The sequence below is a fragment of the Camelus ferus genome, chromosome 8 (assembly GCF_009834535.1).
Source record: "Camelus ferus isolate YT-003-E chromosome 8, BCGSAC_Cfer_1.0, whole genome shotgun sequence".
Taxonomy (NCBI): domain Eukaryota; kingdom Metazoa; phylum Chordata; class Mammalia; order Artiodactyla; family Camelidae; genus Camelus; species Camelus ferus.
Genome location: NC_045703.1, coordinates 20,707,805 through 20,728,351, shown reverse-complemented (window position 1 = coordinate 20,728,351; position 20,547 = coordinate 20,707,805). Strand labels below are relative to the sequence as shown.

The window sequence follows — 20,547 nt, the reverse complement described above, 5'->3', positions numbered from 1 at the left end:
GACATCTTTCATGTGGGAATTTCATCTCCTGCTTTTAAGAAAAGGAGAGTCAGTGTTTTACTTGCTCTTGCTATTTTTCAAGTGCCTTTAACTCTAAATAATCTTTATGCCACAGTGGCCTATTTTGTGCTGGCATATTCTGCCATCCATCAGGTCCCAGAGAATGTGTTGGGAATGAAAGAGGTAAAGAAGGGGTCATTAAAATTTTTTATGGTGCAGAGCTAATATTTAAAACTAATTAAAAAAAATTCAGAAATACAAAAAAGCTGAGTCCACACACCTGTGAAAATTTTCCACAAATAGAAAAAGACCTGACTCTGCACATTGAGAGGGTGCCCTGTGTACCTGGGAAAGTTAACCTAGAACAATCAACTTTGGACATATCATACTAAAACTATTAGATTTCAAAAAGAAAGGTAAAATTCTCACATTCTCTAGGCCCACCCAAAGGTCAAATAACTTACAAAGGCAAAATAATTAGACTAGCATCAGACTGAAAAATCTACACACAAATCAAGAAGGCAACAGTGGAACAGCATTAAAAAAAAAAAAACCAAAAAAATACCTCAATGAAAGAAAGTGTGAATCAAGCATTTTATATCCAGCCCAGCTGTCCTTCAGCTATTACGGCAATAGTGAGACAGTTTTGACTGTATGAGAATGAATCCTGCACATGTCAACCCTTCTTGAAGAATGTACTAGACCAAAGATCAACAAACTATGGCCTGCCACCTGTTTTTGTAAATAAAGTTTTATTGGAACATAGTCATGGCCATATGTTTACACATTGTCTGTGGCTGCTTTTGTGCTATACTGGCAGGGTTGGATTGCACTAGGAGGAACCACACAGACCACAAAACCCAAGTCTTTACTATCTGGTCTCTTGCAAAAAAAAAGTATGTTGACCCCTATACTAGAGGATTCCCAGGTAATGGCTGAGAAAAATCTGCACAGGACCAGCACTGATCATGGCCTTTAAAAATATAAAGATGTGCATATTAGTCTAGAATGGTGATGGGCATGATGGTAGAAGACTATTATGTACTGTGCAAAGTAGAAATAATGTAACCAAAATATGGGAGGAGAAGGGGTGGGGAAGAGTGAAAATAGAAAACATTGTTATATCTGCAATAAGAGGATGTTAAAGAATACTCTCCATGAAAGAAAAACCTGATAATCTAGATGGTGACTAGTTAAATAAAGGATGTTTAGAAGTGTAGTTTCAAAGATAAACACTAGAACAAAAGTAAGAAACTTCCCTAAATGTCAGTAGATACTTCTTGTTGGGAAAGAAAGATGGAAAAGCATGTTTTATGGTTATAAAATATTATGATTGAGTTGTGACTCAACACATCAGATATAGCAATAAATGTGAATGGGCTTAATTTACCTATTAGAAGAAAAAGATTTACAGTTTGGTTCACAATATAAAAGCCAAGTATATCTTTTATATCAGAGACCTAGCTAAAACAGATGCTCTAAAAATGAAAGATGGACAAAAGTATATTGTGTAAATGGAAAGAAAAAGAAGTGGTAGAGGTCCTGATTTCAGGCAACATAGAATGTAAGCTCCGGAGCATTAAATATGACAAAGTAGGACACTTTAATGCTAGAAGTCACAGTTTATGGACAAAAACAAAAAAGGGGAAGACTTTTATAACTGGATATTTATAAATTCTCTTATTAAGCACCTCCTGGATGGAAGGGACATACAAGCTGAAACGGCAGAGTTTTGAAAAATGATTGCAACGTGGCCTTTTGTGACTGGCTTCTTTCACTTAATGTTTTGAAGTTTCGTTCATGTTGTAGCATGTATCAGCTTCCTTCCTTTTTATCGCTGAATAATATTCCATTGTATGAGTATACCATATTTTATTTATCCATTCATCAGTTAAATGGATATTTTGGCTATTTTGGGGGGTTTTGGCTATTATGAATAGTGCTGCTATGAATAATTGGGTCACTATTTGTAAAAAAGGTAAAATTAGATCCATATCTCACATTATACATAAGAATAAACTCCAAATAGGTTAGAGATCTAAATGTAACAAATGAAAAACGATCGTGGAAAAACTGGTGAAAATGAATGAGTTCTGTAGTTTACTTAGTAAATATGTATACATATGAATTTATTGATTTTGGTAATTGTTCTGTGATTATGTACAATGTTAATATTAAGAGAAGCTGGTTATGGGCATATGGGAATGCTCTATACAATTTTTGCAACTTTGCTCTGAGTCTAAAATTATTTCAGGATAAAAAAAGTTTTAAAAATACTGGATGGCATACCAAAAAATTAAAATAAAGGTAGTCTATGCAAAGTGGTAGGCTAGAACAAGGCTTATCCTTTGAGCCCTGAGAAAGGGAACATACTGGTACCAACTAGGGAAGAAAGGTGTAAGAGGGCAGCCAGACTCCATCTGAGAGTTAGGGCCAGGAGGTAGCAGGGATACAAATCAAGAAGTCATCACACTGGTTATAATTCATTTTATTACTGTCGTATATAAGATAACATATAAAACTTGAAGTTGAGGTGAGAAGCTTTAATATATACACAGTAACTAATTGTTTTTGAGTTTGGCCACCATTTACTTCAAAGCTTTGAAGCTTGTTAATGGCATAAATTCACACTTTAAGGGTGGATGGATGGATAGAAAATGCTGAAGAAGTCAGTGTTGGTTATCGTCATCTTAAAGACATCCTTGCCTTAACATTTTGGTTCAAAGTAGAGCTGGTGGTGTTGAGGAGCTGGAATCGTAAGAAAATCCGAAATCCTATGGTTTTTAGTTAGATAAAGCTCTTATCTAGTTCTTTAAATATAAAAAAACTTAGCAAAAATGACTCTTAAAAAAAATATTAAAGTGACCCTTCCCCCCCCAAAAAAATCTTAGTTCCATGATGCGACAGACAGTTCTAATAGGTCAGGACTTATCTCCATTGGACAGGATTAGGGCCCAGAGTTAGGCAGGACAAACATGGCTATTGAAAAGCCACGCCTAAGAAGAAAGTCCTTAAGAAAGGATTCATTGGCTTGTCAGGTAAATGGATATCTTAACTTTATCCAAAGAAAGATTTGTTTCTTTAATTTCTGATTTTTAATGTGAAATCAATCAGGAATCATACTCAGCATAATTTTATTATTTTGGTTGCCTAATGTTTTTGAAATTATGTTTGAAATAATGCAGAAGAGTTGATTAAATGTTTCTCATCACATATATAAAGTAGGAATGAGTTTGGTTACTCAAGTCTTTGTTATAATAGTGTTTCCATAAGAAAATCAAATTCATATTACATCAACTAACTTACAGCATTTTCCCTCCAAGAACATAATTTACCATATGTACAAAGAGTGCTGCTATTTGGATTCCCATGGATATATTTATCCAGAATTTTGTCAGAGGGGAAATTGCCTTATGCATAATCTGAAATAATTGAAATAATTGGAAGTATAATGAGAGCCAACATTTAGAAGCTCCCTTGTGCTTCTGTCTACTCTGCAAAATAAAATTATCACTGAATGCATTCATGTTTTAAAATGTAAGCCGACTTGGTAAATGAATCTTGTTTTCTAAATGTGCAGAGGGCCTAATATGAGGTGGTTGGTGTCCCTAAAACAGGTGTTAAAAGATCTTTTTAAGCTCCCTAATACACTTGCAAATTTACTACGATGAAGTGGTAATTTGCAGTATAGAGCTGATTACAGAAATGAACTGCATTTTAAAAAATTCATATTATTTCCTGTTCCTCTTTTGTTCAGGATACTGTGTAACATCATTAATAATGCTTTCAGATGTCCCTGAGGGATTTGTAGACTTGTTTTTGTTTTTCATGGTTGATAGCAATTGGCTTAAAAAAGAAATTCATCCGTCTGTGTGGCTCCCAGAATCCGTTGTAGCGTCTGACCAAATTTTGCATTCTTACTCACTTTTTACAGGAGTTCCACTCCATTTCTACATTCAAATTTAGAAGTCACAGTGAAATGAACTGAAAAGTCTGAGAAAGGGCTTGGGGAAAGCAGGCTGGGATTTCCTTCTATAAGCTTCACAGCTGGCTGGGGAAACAAGCATTCTGGCTTCTAACTTAGGGGAGTGGGACCAATAAAGACAGATATGCCTCAAACATTTCAAAGGTGTTCAAAAGGTGCTGGGCAGGCAGAAAATATGACAGTGCTCCAGGGACCTTGTTGTTGTAGTAGATTTGATTCATAAAGACAAAAATATATCCAAATGAAAAGAAAGGTGACTTTGGTTTATTATTCCTTCTTCAAATCATATACTGTATTTTTTTAAATTTTATTTATTTTTAAAATTTTTATTTGTATTTCATTTTATTTTAGGGAAGAGGTAAATAGGTTTTTAAAATTTATTTATCTTTAGTGGAGATACTGGAGATTAAACCCAGAACCTCATGCATGCTTGGCGTGCACTCTACCACTGAGCTATACCCTGCCCCCCATCTATTTTATTTTTAAAATAGGCTTTGTTTTCAGACACATCTGTGCCATTCGACCTTACTCAAATTTTTTGCCCCTATATATGTAGGACATCTTGACTTTGGTAGGCCACAAACATGAAACCTAAGCAAATTAAAGCTGAGTGGGGGCGAGATGGGGGGGACGCATTTTCCTTACCCCTGTGCTGGCTTTTATCATGAGTATTATCACTAGCTGACCTGTTTCTCTATATGGAAATACTGAAATTACTTTTCTCCTCCATGATGTGGGAACCTGCCCCTTTTTCCTTTCTGATGTGTTTCCCTTTAGACATCATTCTGATATTTCTGGTATGTTTTCGTTTAGTAATCACTTCCTTATCTTACCTACTAACCTGAAAGTTATGTCCCTAAATTGGATCTCTGTGCAAGAAAAATGAGCACGCTAGCACTGAGGCGGAGGACTGTGGTTCAGCTAGAAGGAATGGGAAGCCTTTAAAAAAAAATCAGCATCTTTCTCCAATTTTAAAAGAAATACATAGTGATTGTTGGAAATTTAAAAACTAAAAAGAAAGAAAAAAGGCAGTTCCTGCATCAAACCCTTCAGCGTTAGCATTTGGGTGTGTTTCCTTCCAGTGTTTTCTTTGATGTGTGCTTAGGAGAGCGGGAGTAGGGAGGAGCGTCAGGAGAGAAGGCAGTTGGTTTTACAAAACTAGAATCATACTGTGTGTAATGTTAAATCTTGCTTTCTTCATTGATGCCATGAACAGTTTCTTATATTATTTAATAATAATAATAGCTAATGTTTATTGCTACTTACAATGTGATAGTCACTCTTGGAGCACTTTGTACACATGAACTCGTCGAATATTTTCAGGAGTCCCTAATATAAGTACTGTCATTGTCTACCTTTATTAGACTGAGGAAACTTTTTTTACTTTTTTGTTAGGAGAGAGGTGATTAGGTTTATTTATTTATTTAATGGAGATACTAGGGTACAATGAGGAAAGTGAATCACAGAAATATTTTAAAAGTTGCCCATGTTCACAAAGCTCATAAGTGGGAGAAGAGAGATTCAAGCCCAGATCACACTCCAGAGTGACTTTTAACAAGTATGCTGTTGACTTCTGTCATTCTGAAACATGATTTGTAATATCTATGATATTCAGTCATGAATAGTATTGATTTTGCTTTTTTCCCCTCAATGTTTTACTTTTGTGAACAATTTCCCTCGCCATTAATGTGATTTGCAAATGTAACACTTAATGGCTACATAACATTCGTGTGACTCTTTGTATGAAGCCTGAGGCTGTTTCCAGTTCGTAAGATGATAACAGCCCCCATCTGGGCCTAGAGATAAGGTCTCCCCATCACAGCTAGGACAGGGGGCCTTGCTGTAGGAGTCTTTGCCAGAGGAAAAGAAGATGCTCCACAGTTCACATGGACAGGAGGTAATTTTGATAAACTGATTTCTGGAAAGTCAAGAGAAATTTGATCATTTTGAGCCACATCTGAAGGCAGGCAGAACGTGAACCTTTTATGGCCTACATTCTAGCTTCCCCACCATCCTGTTATCCTAGGCAAAATGGCAGATGAACTAAATGATCAGGGAAACCAGAATGAAGGCAAAGAAAACATCACACATACTATTCCAGCAGAGTGCAAGCAACTTCGTGATGAAGAGATCCCATCTGTGGAGGAGGGTCCATGGGGAGATGCTTGGGCTGCAGTGGAAAAGGCACATCTTGCCTTAAATAAATGTGAGGAGGTGAAGCAGAAAGAGAAATCTCTTATATTCGCTTAGCTACATGGAAGTGGGGATCAGTAGGCCTGGCAGAAAGGAGTCCTGTTTGCTTCTGGGCAGCAGTTGGCCTTCTACATGATGGAGACTACAGCCCATGAGATGATGCCTGCCATATTTGCAGAAATAATCCAGAACAATCTCTAAAGTGCTAAGAGTAAAGCTCAAGTCCAGGTCACACTGAAGTCTTGGAATGAAGAACCAGAAATTGGATCTTTTTGAAGTGTGGCTAAAGGATGGAGTAAACCTCCAGTCTTCTTGAAAATTCATTATAGGGGCAGCCTTAATGCAAGTAACATGCCACTGATGCTTGTGGGAAGGGAATGTCCTTTGACCCTGGTAGTAGTCATATCAAGGCAGCTACAGACATCAACCTCATGAAGGCTGAAATGGGAGGAGCTGCAGTATGCTCAGCCATCATGTCTGCCACAAAGTTCAGCTTGCTGCTTAATGTAATAGATCTGGTCCTCTTTGTGAACGTTACCCAAGGCATAATAAGTCCAACTAGTCAGGAGATGTCATTAGAGGTCATTAGAGCCAAGAACAGGAAGACCATACAAGTCGATAACATTGATGCTGAGCAAAGGATATTAGCTGACATTCTGTATCATGTGCACATCTTCAGCATTCATCAGAAATGTGACCTTAACAGGTGCCATAGACATAGCTTTGGTGAGGGTCATCTATCACTGGAAGTTTTACCAGTTCATTCCAGTGGCATACCGAACTATTTGAGGCCAACATTGAAATGGAGGACCACGTCTGGAGGATGTCTCTGTTTGAAAATTGCATAAGACAGGTTATAGATTGTCAGCTCACTGCTGTTAATAACAGTGGACAGTATAGATCTACAGGGCCATGTGCAGCCACAACGTAGCTGAAGGGGACTCATTCTAAATGGGCTCATTTAGACATAGCAGGTGATGACCAATGAAGATGAGATTCCACATCTTAGGAAAAGCATGACCGAGAGGCCATCAGGGACTCCACTAGAGTTCTTAGGCTCAGTCAAGACAAGGATAATGTTTAATTTAAATACTATGAAATTTCTACATTCCACCTTAAATTGAACAGTTGAGCTTCAAAATATTTTTGAATGGATGAAAAATTTTTAAAGGAAACAAGTGATGGAATTTTTTAAAATGCAGAATAAAATGAAATATGTATGCCTTTGTTTTTCAGTTTATGCAAAGATACAGTGATTTTAGAAATAAAGCTATTATCCTGCTGGGCAAGGATTGTTTTAAAAACATATTCTATAAATGGTAATTAATTGTTTACAAATTGCTTAGATACTGACAGGTATATGTAGAATAGATAAACAAGATTATATTGTATAGCACAGGGAAATATATACAAGATCTTGTGGTAGCTCACAGCAAAAAAGAACATGACAATGAATATATGTATGTTCATGTATAACTGAAAAATTGTGCTCTACACTGGAAATTGACACGACATTGTAAACTGACTATAACTCAAAAAAAATGTTTAAAAAATTGTTTACAAATTGCTTAATCACTTGTCAGTGTATATAACTGAATTTAGAAGCAAAATACCATGTTTGAGTTTGTGATACTAGAGACTGAACAAACTAGTTACTCAGCAGTTTTCATAAATAATATATTCAGCTTTTTGTACAAAAAATTAAATTGTACTACAGATATGATGCTTGTCCATAAGCCTTGGCCAACTCTCTAAACACTTCTGAAGTCAAAGGTTATGAATTTTTTTTTCACTTTGATACATTTTTAAATTTTTTTATTTTGATACATTTTGCCAAATTACACTCTGGAAAGTTCACAACAATTTACTTTTCCACCAAAGTATTTTGTTTTATCAGTTAATAGTTTTAAGCTCTGCAAGAAAAAGGCTGTACCTTTTTGTTTTTATTACTGTGCATCTTGTCAAGTACAGTGCTCAAACTATGTAGTAGAGGCTTAGTAAATGTTTTTGAATAAAGAGAGAAATGTGTTTAATGATGGCTGTTTTTGGACTTTTAAGTATATTTCCCCCCTGGCTTTTCTTTATATGCTCCTTTTGCATATGCATGTTTCTACTTAAGAAAGAAATTAGCCTCTTTTCAGTGCTTTATCTATTTTGAATTACCAGGTATGCAGTGAGGATGTAATTAGCCTACAAAGATACTACAAAGCTTAATTTATTTTTTTACATTGACTCTAGGCTTTTGCAGCACACATTTTTTTTTCTGCATGTACTCTGTTCATATGGTAATTTCCTGAAATAATTTTCAAATGTTAAACTTACTCTTGAGTTACCCTCAACTTGGTCATGGTCTGTAGTTTGCTTTTATTCTGTTTAGGATCTGCATTTATATTCAGAGTTGAGGTAAGCTTGTAACTTTCCTCTTCTCTGTTGTGTTTGTGGGTTTTTAGTCTCAAGGTTTTTCGTGTCAAGTGCCCCATAAAGTGACTTGGAGAGAGTATCTTACTTTTCTCTTTCTGGAAGACTTTATAATAAGATTGAAACTACCTGTTTGGTGAAACTCATTTGTAAATCTATCTGGCCTGTTGTTTTCTAAGTTAGAAAAAATGTTAACTGCTGATTCAGTGGAGGTAAAGGTTTAGGATGATTCAGACTTTCTGAGACAGGAGGGAAGAAAGGCAGGGCATAACCTTTAAAAGAATGACATAGTCCTTGAGGATACAACATAAACTGGTTAGAACCAACGTGGCCCAAGATGGTGGAAGATTTGACTTCCAGTAGACCTTGAGCCTCATTATATGCTAATTGTAATACATTAGTTGCTAAATGACACACCTGCAGGCACCAGGACAGTTCCCAAGCTGACCACAGAAGGTCAAAAAGTAGGCAGGGACCCAATTCCTAGAAATTTCACCCTTTCCCCAAAACAGTTGGAATAATCCTCCAACTCATTAGCATATGAAATTGCCCAGCCCATAAAAATTAACAACCCCATACAATGGGGGCCGCCTTTCTTGCCTTCTGAGATAGCCTGCACTCTATCTGTGGAGTGTGTATCTCCCTGAATAAATCTACTTTCACTTCACCATGGCTTGCTCTTGAGTTCTTTCCTGTGCGAGACAAGAACCTACCTACTCTCTGGTAACGTTTCTGTTTCTTCTTACATAATTTTCAGTAATTTATATTGTTTTAAGGATTTGTCCATTTCATCACATTTTTAGAATTTTGGTAAAAGTTATTCAGCATATACCTTTTGTGTTCGCTACAGTTACTATTTAGTCTTAATCACTAATCGTTCTTCAGTGATAGCCAATCTCACGTTTGGCCTTATCACTTAAATTTCTGAAATTAATTTTTATATTTTTTATTTTCAGAAATACTGTTTGGTACTTTTTCACATCTGCTTGCAAGTTTTGAAAATCTCATGTTCCCTAGGCATACTTTTGATACTTGTTTTATTTCTTTAAACACATTTACTATATATTCTTCTGTAATTAGAATTCCTACAGCCTTGTGGGTCTGGTTCTGTACCTTGTTTCTGTTGAGCTGCTCATGTATTGGGTAACTGGGCGCTGGGGACCTTGTACTCTCCTTGGAACTTGATCTGTGGGAGTTCTCTGAGGCCTAGGTGGAAGGTATGTTCCTATAGAGGGGATTATTTGTGAGGCCCTGTAAATAGGGTGAATTCTAATCCCAAACATGTCCTAGAGGGCAATTCTCAGGGGCATGCCTTCCTCCCACCCTCTCTGTCAGACTCTGAGTCAAGAACAAGGCAGGCAAGTAGCCTCACCCACTATCTGCCTCCAGAACTTGGATTTTTTTCCCAGTTTGTTCACTGCAGGGGTGGGGCAGGGATTTCAGGGGTCTCTGATCCAACCTCGTATTTTGCAGGGCTCCAGACTTATCCTCTGACCCTCAAAATTCCACTGCTTAAAGCTCACACTCTAGTCCAGACCTACACGGATGGGCCTCAGGGAAACTCTTTCTTCAGCCCTGGCTTACCAAGAGGTATAGGATTCTTTTGCCATCCAGAGGATCCAGTTAGTCTCCTGACAATTCAGCTATGTGCTTTAAAGATTTAAAAAAATTTTTTTCAGCGTTTTTGTCTTTTATACTGAGAATTCTTTTTTTTAAATTGAAGTATAGTTGATTTACAATGTTGTTAGTTTGCAGTGTACAGTATAGTGGTTCAGTTATGTATATATATATTCTTTTTGATATTATTTTTTCATTATAGGTTATTACAAGTTACTGAATATATGTCTCAGCTTGATAAATAAAGCTATACAGCTCCCTTAAACAACATCAACAAGTTACTGAATATAATTCCCTGTGCTATACAGTAGGGCCTTGTCATTTATCTTTTTATATATAGTAGTTTGTATCAGCTAATGCCAAACTCTCAATTTATCCCTTCCCCAACCCCTTTCCCCTTTGGTAACTGTAAGTTTGTTTTCTATGTCTGTAAGTCTCTTTCTGTTTTGTGAATAAGTTCATTTGTGTCAGTTTTTTAGATTCCACAGTTAAATGATATCATATGATACTTGTCTTTCTCTGACTGACTTCACTTAGTATGATAACCTCTAGGTCCATCCATGTTGCTGCAAATGCATTGTTTCATTCTTTTTTATGGCTGGGTAGTATTCCATTATATATACCACAACTTCTTTATCCAAGCATTGGTCAGTGGGCATTTAGGTTGTTTCCATGTCTTGGCTATTATAAAAAAAAATGCTGCTATGAACATTGGGGTACACGTATTTTTTTCAGTTGGAGTTTTCTCTGGATACATGCCTAGGCATAGGATTGCTGAATTATATGGTAACCCTATTTTTAGTTTTTTAAGGAATCTCCATACTGTTTTCCATAGTGGTTGCACCAAACTACATTCCCACCAACAGTGTAGGAGGGTTCCCTTTTCTCCACACCGTCTCCAGCATTTATGAGATGTCTTTCTCTAACATCAAGTCTGTCATATTAGAAGAAATGAGATTTAGATCTTTTGTTTTCCTAAAAGAAATACATCTTTTAAACTTTTAAATCCTATGTAGTGACTTCTTCAGAAGTTACATTCATAGGTCAGCTAAATTTTCTAGATCACAGTCAAGAGCGGGGAAATATGTTAAAAGTACCAGTAGCTACCATTTTGAATCTTTTAATAATGCAAAAGTCTCTGTGCTAAGTGCTTTATAGCGATGATCTCATTTAATCCACCATCATTATTCTATGAGATAAAACCTATCATTCAAGTGATAAAGATGACACTGAAGCTTAAAGAGGTTCCTGTGACTTGCCTAAGACCACAGAACAAATAGATAATTCATAATGCTGACCTTGGATCATCAGGAAAAGGTTAAATTATGCTTGATGAAATCTTTTTACACTTGGTGCATTGCTATTTTTAAAGGCAGCAAGTGTGTAATATATCTTAAATTTCCATGTAAATTGTGTTGTTGCAGATCAGGATATTGTCACCATATTAAAAAGATAAGCATATCAAAGGAGTACTGAAGGCAATTTACCTTGCCTTCTTACTACTTTGCCTCCTCTAAGAAAAATTACTCTTAGAATACCTCCCAAGGATTTTCTGGGAGGTATTTGTCAGCCTGGATGAGAAGGGAGACATTGGCCAAGGACTTCAGAGGTTAATTGTTAGATGTGAATCCCCTTTGTTCCATAATTCATCCCCCAAAACTTCTCTCCCACAACTTCAGCCAGCTGTGTAGTGTTTGGTTAGAGTGTTAATATATAGTACTTCTCTCTATGAAAGTGTTGTTGTTTTTTTCAATTTATATACCTTTTTTTTTCAGTTGAGCCTTAATGTGAGGAATCAGACTTGGGGAATGAGACTTTTCTTAGTACGGCAGTTTCACATGGAGATGTTTAAAGTACTATTTTCTCAGGTGGTGAGTGTTTTACAGTGAACTTTCTTTTCTGTGTGTGACATTGTTTTCTGTTTGCCAGTGTGGGGATAGATGCTGAAACTAGAGTGTCCATGTGGTTTTCTCAAGCAAGTTTTCTTTCTCCTAAAGTAACCAGTCAATTCATTCTCTTGATGTAACCCATCTTCATCAGTCCTGGAAAATCAGGAAGATTTCTGGGAATACACTCTGCTCAAATCTAAAAGAAGCCAGTTTCCCTAGGGCTTTGACTTCCTCTGTGCTAGGCTGGTGATTGAGACCCATGCCGCTGCCTCCAAGACCTCCGCTGGTGTCCTTAGCTTCCCCTCCCCAACCTCAGGTCCTGACACTTTTTAGATCAAGCACTGAAAAAAGAACAGGAGTCTCTACCCCTTTGGAACATAACCCACCCCTCCCCTGACTTGCTTCTTGAGAATGAGAAATCTGCTTCTTCCTTGTAGGGCAGCCCTGTGGAAGCTCTAGCCTCCAGGAAGTGTGAGGGGGCCCAGAAGTCAAGCTCACTAGGGTCTTTCTGCCCTTCCTATGCACTAAGGAAGGGGAGGAGAGCAAAAACTATCTTATAATTCTTTTGTGAATGATTCCATAGCAACAAAGGAGACAGTACACTGGTTTATATCTCATTAAGTCATGCTGTTACACCCAACCTTCAGTTTCCATGATACTTTATCTAAGGTAAACCAGAAATCTCTTCTGGAAAATGCTTTGCTCTTTCTTTGAACTTTTCCAGTGAGAAACTAAGGTATGTTTCTCAGTGCCTAATACCATTATTTTCTCCTTTGTAAAATGACTTTAAAAACCTGTGCCTTTTTAGTAAGTCATGCATATAATTAGCATAAAAAACTCAGATGTGTGAAGGGTTTTTGTGACAGATTTAGGAAAGAAAGGTTTTTGGCTTACCCTTTATTTTTATTTCCCTGGTGCAAGGGTAAATATGCATTGTTCCTTCAGAAGCTAACAGATGACTTGAAGAGAAATGTAAAATGATTGCCAAAACTAAGAATTTACCTTTGTTTTCTTCCTTCATTCACTGAAGTCTGTTTGCACTGGTCCCACCCTCTTAACTTTCTCCCTTTTTTCCTTTCTCTTTCTTCCCAGTTGAGCTTCTGTGATCTCTCAGGAGAAAGTGGACATTCATTTTCTTATAAGAATTTATTCATTTCAATGCTGGGAATAAGCATTACAAAAAAAGTTACCATTTTGAACTGTCATTTTGTTCCACATTCTTTAAAAAAGAAGGGATAAAGCAGGATTTTTGAGGCAGAATCTTAGCCTTTCCTTTGCTGTCTAAGTGCCCCCTGTAGCCCTTCTCTGCAATCATCAGTGTTAGTTTTCAGATTTAATAGGTAGAAACAGACTTTTAACAACTTCAGTGTCTAATTTTTTATGGGATGCTGCAAGTGCAGGAAGCTGGGTAGATAAAAAGTAAGGTTCCTTCTCAAACGTAATAATCCAGAACTAAGTGAAGTTGACATTGTGGGGCCTGGCTGAACTTGCGTAGGTGTTACCTGCAACTGCCCCTAATTAGTTGTCATATCCAGAAGTGAGTGGACCTTCAGCTGACTTTCTTTAAGCAGCTGACGGTACCTATGTAAGTGCACTGTCCTTACACTAGAGATAGAGTCCATTGTGTTTGTTTCCTGTTTAATAATTATACTTGAAAGGTGTGTAGATGTTATTTGTTCACAATAATTTTCTTAAAACAATACTATTAAATCTTTACCCGATTTGTTTCTTCTTCTTCTCACCAACATGATTTTATCCATCCTGGTACTTATATATCTCCAATTCAAGCCAGTCTTCCATTCATCAGAGCTAAATAAAATACTAAATAATTTACCAGTTGTTAATGTATTCTGAGTGTGTCAGCCTTTACTATGAATTTATGGAAACTAAATATAATGTGTGCCCCATGGTCTTAGTGTTATTATCATAAAAATGCTATAGTCATAGTCTTTAAGATACATTAATGGAAAGAGTAGAAAATCATTACATTCTTAGATGTCAGTAAAATTTCTGCAGAAATGTCTGCCTACTTTAGGAGCTTTGCTGTATTTCATAATTGAATAAGATGTCAGATACTAGGTATGTCAACACACTTACAGAATCTTGGAAATGACAGGACTCAAGAGTCGAGATGCGTTTTTGAGCTTGGGCTTAGACATCAGGCAGGTAGGTGTGAAAGCTCAGCCCGTCCACATGCTGACCGTAGGACCTCAGGCAGAACATGTCTCTGAGCCTCTGTTTATTCATCTGTATCTTAACAGTATTACTTACTTTATGGGTGTTGTCATTATAAAGGCAATGAATATATGAGAAGTGCTTGGGAAAAAAAAATGCTAAATAAGTGGTTGTTACTCTTGTCACTATGTGATTATCCCCCCCTCTGTTTCTAATTCTAAACATCTACTTCTGTTACTATTGGAGACCTGGCCCCAATGCTCTGTTATCTACACTATGTGGTTCAACACGCTGTGTCATACATAGACCTCATGTCAGAAGGACAACAGTAAGATTAACACCTGTGTCTTCATCACCTCCTGCTCTGGCTGCCATCACTTAGTAGGACTGACAGCTGCTTAAATGTAGTCCCAGGGTTTCCAGTGAGATCATGAACTCATCGACAACAGGAACATCATCTTCTACTTGTATAATTCACAGTACCCAGAACATTGCTGGGTGTAAGCCCAGCGATTCGACAAGAGAATATCTTTAAAAATGCTACTTCTAGGAGAGGGCCCATGTGGCCAGGTAGAAATGGTTAGACCTGGGGAGACCAGGAGGGGTTGGTTGAGTGAGCCAGCTGGTCTCTAACCACCCCTCTAGCGCAGGGCTCTGCCATCCTTTGTAAACACATGAAGTGAGGCAGTAGGAGCAGGTGAAGGGAAACATCAAACCTCAAACAGAGAAATGTCTTTTGGAGTGCTCATTTTTCAGCGGGATACTTACTTTTGAAGTCAGATGCCTGTACTCGAATTTTGTACGGACTCACACGGGCCCAGGTCCTGATGTTTATAACCGGGTCTGTGAGAGCGATTGCTTGCCAAAGCATTCCTGCTAGCTGCTGCTCATGTTATCACTGTTTTCTTGTGATCGCCTGTAATCTACTTTTGCCGTATTATAGCTTAAGGTTAATGCTAAATAACATTATTTAGGCTGTGTCTTAGGGGCATGAAGTTCTAATTTGGGGGTGAAAACGACCAGATATATTGCTTTCTAAGCTTTATTGCTTTTTGCTAGTTCTCATTTTTCCTCATCCCAAGTTATCAAACATTCTATAAAACTTAAAACTTCTTGTTTCTAAATATATGCCCTCAACTCTTTATTGTCTGAGAAAAATGGAGGAGAGAGCATTTCTCGGGTGATTAAACAACAAAAAAGGTGGGCAGTTCACTCGGGGTTTCTGATACATCTCTGGCAGCACCAGGGCCTTCAGGACCATCATCCTGTGAGATGCCAGGGAAACAGGAAAAGTAATTTCCATTATCCTATCAGAACGACAAAGGATGTACTCAGACTCTCCTTTCTAGCCACTTCCAATGCCTGGTCCTTATTTTCTTGCCACCAGCAGGCACTCGTGAAGATGTTGGCAAGGCAAGAGGTATCTATCATCTTGATTGTTAAATATGGAAATAATGGAACAGCAAACAGAGACAGTTGGGAGAAGGGGCTGAGCAGCAGAAGCCTTTCTTTCAGCAAATCGAGCAGAACACGAATTTAGAAAGCAGGTAGAACATAAAGCCACCCTGCTTGAAGCCAAGGTGGGCCGCGGCCAGCCGGCTTCTCCCTGCCCTGTAGCCCCACCTCTGCACCAAAAGCATCCGTCCCCGCAGAGCTTGGAAAAGCCCATCTCATCACTCTTGTCTTCCCCGTCCACTGCGCTCAGCTTTGTTTTGCTCACTGGCACCGCTGAGAGTCTTTTAAAGCTTTGGACCCTATTCATAGAAAACGTACCTCCGCTTACAATTTTGCCTGCAGTTTCGGGGTGTTTGTGGACTTCTCCGCCTCCACCACCAGGCACATAAAGTAAATCCCACAGGTCCAGACCTGGGAAGTCAGACTGCATCTTTTTCACGCTAAACGAGAACAACAGACACAAAGACAAAATATGATAACATCATCCACCTGAACATACTACACCTGGGTCATTTTAAATTCTTTTTTGGAATGAGACTAAGAAACCTCAAGTCTAGCTGTAGGTCTGCGGCCATGATCTGGGTTGTCCTTGGCAGGTCGTGTAAGACTCCTTTGGACCTCAGTCTCTCTGTCTCTAAAAAGATGGAATTTGACTGAATCAGTCTGAGATCTCTTCCAGCTCGAGTGTTCTGTAATTCTGTGAGCCAAATTTAGGTGAACATGCGAAATCAATAGCCCTCTCTGCAAGCGAGCATCAGTTTCTATTGTTAAGTTTGGATTGTTAAGTCCCTTTTTTTCTCGTGGTCCTATTGTCCCTGTGTCCTTATTATCCTCTTCCTCACATTTCCATCATTTCCATCCACAGACCAAAAAAAATCAAAATCAATCTCTTTTCTTCCCTTTCTTTGACTCACTTAAAGTGGTTAGCTCCTTCCAGGAGTTAAGCTGTCTCTAAGTAAGTTTGGGCCAGGGAGAGGGAAAGATAGTGGTGACAGGTGAGGGGCAGTGAATGGGGTGCTAATGCAGAGGGGCATTCATGCGGATAAGGAGTAAGTGGGGTGCTAGGTGAAGGAAGTGGGAGCACGACTCAGAGAAGACCGCAGGGCTAGGTCAAGGGATGCATTCATTTTCAACCTAGGTCTCTTCAGCCTCCTGGAAGGTAGCCCTGCCATTCCCCTTCTGAGAAAACAAGAGTGCCTTGGTTTGGGTCAGTCACGTCTCCCAGGCTATAAACTCCGATCACGATAATGATGCTGCTGAAATTCTAATTTATTGAGCATTGACTTCGCACTGGTAATAGAAGCTTTGTGGATTTTATCTCATTCAGTCAGAAGAACCACTCTTTGGGACCGGTGCAGCTAGCCCTGTGTTTCACAGAAGGACACTGAGGGTCAGAGAGGCTAAGTCAAAGCCAGATCAGCAGTAAACCACACTGTAGTCCAAGCCCACTGGGCTGCCAGTTAGTAACCAGGGAAACAGTCTGGGTGCTGCAGAGTGCTGTAAACCCACATCTGCCTCGGTGACTCTGCCTGCAGGCAGGTTTGTTATTACTGCGCCTCCTCATTTTCTGTAAGTAAATATAATTTATGAGATAACTTTTTGAAGTGAGTGGCTTGCCTAGAATAGAGGATAACCATTGACATGTTTTTCAGGATACAAAGGATTTGTTTTTATTTTTCTTTTGGCTTTCTTTTAATTCATCACTCTGCCTGGCACAGGGGTGGAACCCAGCGAACGTGGGGAGCGGAGGCCACAGGGATGCGTGCATGAATGAAAAGCTGCCTCTTCTCCAAAGTTTAAATGAACTGATTTTGCAATGGTGAATCCAGAAAGCAAAACTTTGGCATTCTGCACCACTATGGCTTTATTGTCTCTGTTGCAGGAACAAAATATCATACAACTTTGCACATAACTCTCTGAGGCCCTTGATACTTTTTTTTGGATTCCATTTCCTAACTCCCTTTGTGCAGTTACAAGTAAAGCATTGCACCACTTTCATTGGAAAAAAGGACTAATTTTACATTGTAATGCTTGCACCTGCTCGGTGACGAAACCTTGATTTAAAAAAAAATTTTTTTTTCCAACTTAATAGCTCAAGGAGGAAGACTGTCCCTAGGGGAACTGTGATACAACTTTACAATTGACTCATTGTACCACTGTCCTTCAGTGCTGACATGGGGGAAAAATAAGGATGAATGTGGACAGAAAAAGCACAGAATAACTGACTAAGCTCGAAGGTCATTACTGACACCAAGAGGGGTAAAAATGATAAAGTGAACACAGAAAATCATATTCTATGAAAAATGAAATAGGATTGCTCTGAGCAAGAAGAAAAGAGGGAAAAAAAGGACAGAGGAAAGCTTTGTAGTGCATGATGGGGGGAAAAGAGGACTTCAGCAAATGAGGAACTCGGACCTGGAGCCAAAGACAAGAGTTCGGGCTCTTACCAACACTTCAGAGCACATTCCTGTAAAACGTAGGTAAAAATACAACAAACTAGTGGATGTAAGGAAAATGAAGCAGACTCACAGAATAAAATAGTGGTTACCAGTGGGGAGAGGGAAGGGGGGAGGGACAAGATGTACACAGTATTAGGTATAAGATAAGCTACAAGGATTTACTGTACAACGTGGGGAATATAGCCAATATTTTATAATAGCTTTACATGGAATGTAACCTTTAAACATCGTGAATCACTGAATTGGACACCTGCAACTTACATAATATTGTACATCAGCTATACTTCAATTTAAGAAAAATGTAGGTCAGTAAGAGCACAGCGCTCAGAGAAGCCTGGGGTCCTGGAGCGGTTTATGCGTTCCCCTGGAGGAGAGTCCAGCGTCACACAGCCTGAACCCAAGGGCCCGACGGCATGGGGCACAGCAGCAGCCAGAGAAGCTGCTAGTACAGGAAGTGGGTTGAGGCTTTCTGACGGACGGCAGGACAGAGCTTTCAGAGAGGTGGATTTCAGCCCCTCGATGACGTTCTCTGAGATTGAATGCCGCGGTCCCCCTTCTCACTCCTGTCCGCTCTCTTTCCCGTCTTCTTCATCCTCATTGTTCAGGAGGCAGCGGCACTAGTGAAATGCACAAAACTCACACTGTTTGCACAAAGTCTGACCGGTGGAGTTTACACAGAGGTCTCAACAGAAATACAATGTCTGTTTTATGCCCAGGCCATATGCTGAGTTTAATAGGTTGCTGTGCGAAGTGCTGTAACCTTGAGCCTCTGTGCCTCTGCGTCTGCAGCTCAGACTCCTGATTGGCGTGCTAGCTTATGGTGATTGGGTTTATTTTCCTGTTGCTGGAAATAAAACAACAGCAGAACCCCGTGGCTGCCTGAAATGTCTGAGCTCTTGTTATTCAATTTAGAAGCAGTGTTCTGATAGGGAGGCTTTTTCCCGTGTCCCCAAATACTGCATTTCAGAGCCTCATTCTGGTCCTATTACCATGTAGGAAGATGATCAGAGAGTACAGTGAACCACTGACTAAGTCTTGCATTGAGATGAGAACAACGGAAAGGGTTGTGTCCCAGAACGCATTCGTGTCCATTCTGGCTTCCTTGCCAAACGTTCTTGCCGTGACCTACTTCTGCAGACAAGAAAAATGGTTTTGCCATCCTCCTGTGACATGGCACTAGCGAGCTGTTCCCGAGCATCTTGGTGTAGGAGGCCTTGTGAGGGTAAGCATTGATTATTTTCAGACTAATGATGCATCTCTTCTGATGTGTGTATTTGTCTTCTAAGAATGCATCATCGCTCTCTAATTATAGGTGATCCAATGGGATTAGATCTTTTGAGTTGAACTAGGATGGCACAAAATTGGCATGGAAAGCAAACACTTGAAAAATTGGTGAGCCGTGGTCATTTAAGATCCCAGATCTGCCTCTGTGTTCAGAATAACATGTGGAACATCTTCACGTGGTCAGCGTCCCCACCTGCCTACCTGTCTGTGTTTTAAATCACTTGATGACTGAGGTTGTCTTTAAGTTTGTGTTTGCATCATGAAATGGTTCTCACCTGATTCTAATTCTTGGACTCTTACAGTGTTACCCCCAACGAGTGACTTTTGTAAGAAACAAAACCACCACAACCCTGGGACCCCGCCCTCTGATAGTTACCTCTTTACAGAGCCGGCCAGAGCAGGGAGGGACTCTGCCCCTTGGTCTCCACTTTGAGGCCTGTGAAGCAGTGCTGGACGAAGGTTAAACCAAGTCCTTTTATGGCCAGGCTGCTTTGCCCAGTAACATGGAAGTATTAGAATACTTGGGTTGAAAATATCAAAATTCCCAGTCTATTTTTAGCTCCATCCCATCAAAAAAGATGTAGAAAAAGAAGTAAGCCTGGATTCTATTACATAAGTCATTAATTCAATCATTTCTTCATTCCAGCCAACAAATATTTTTTGAAAGCCTCCTGCGAGCAAGACCTCATGGAGGGATATACAGAAATTCAGATATAACATTACCACTCCACATGCAAGCTTGCCTTTGGAGGCGGGGGTGGGTAAGAATGGTTTTTACCAGGAAAACTAAAACACCGCGTGTCAGAAGAGGCATGTGGTCCCCAGCACTGTGTCGGTGTGCCCAGGCAAGGGCTGTTGAACAGTCCACAGAGCTGTGTTTTGTGCAAGGTTTGGGAATTAAAAATCACTGGTGCTTTGTCTCCTTTCTTGAATCCCACCCTGGAAGTAGCTCTCTGGAATCAGCTGTTCAAGCATTGAACCAATGATGTCCATAGAGCTGGAGTATTTGAACAGATCGAAGATGGTGACCAAAGTGTAAAGGTGCCTTTCTTGTCCACCGCCCACCACTTCT

At 39.2% G+C, this 20,547-nt stretch overlaps 1 protein-coding gene and 1 pseudogene across 3 annotated transcripts in view; both read left to right on the top strand.

The window, feature by feature from the left end:
* The window catches only part of UBE3D (ubiquitin protein ligase E3D), a 261,385-nt gene that overhangs the window by 93,650 nt on the left and 147,188 nt on the right, over nt 1-20,547 (top strand). The window lies entirely within an intron of this gene.
* Nucleotides 1,906-7,616, top strand: LOC116665286 (annotated as a pseudogene).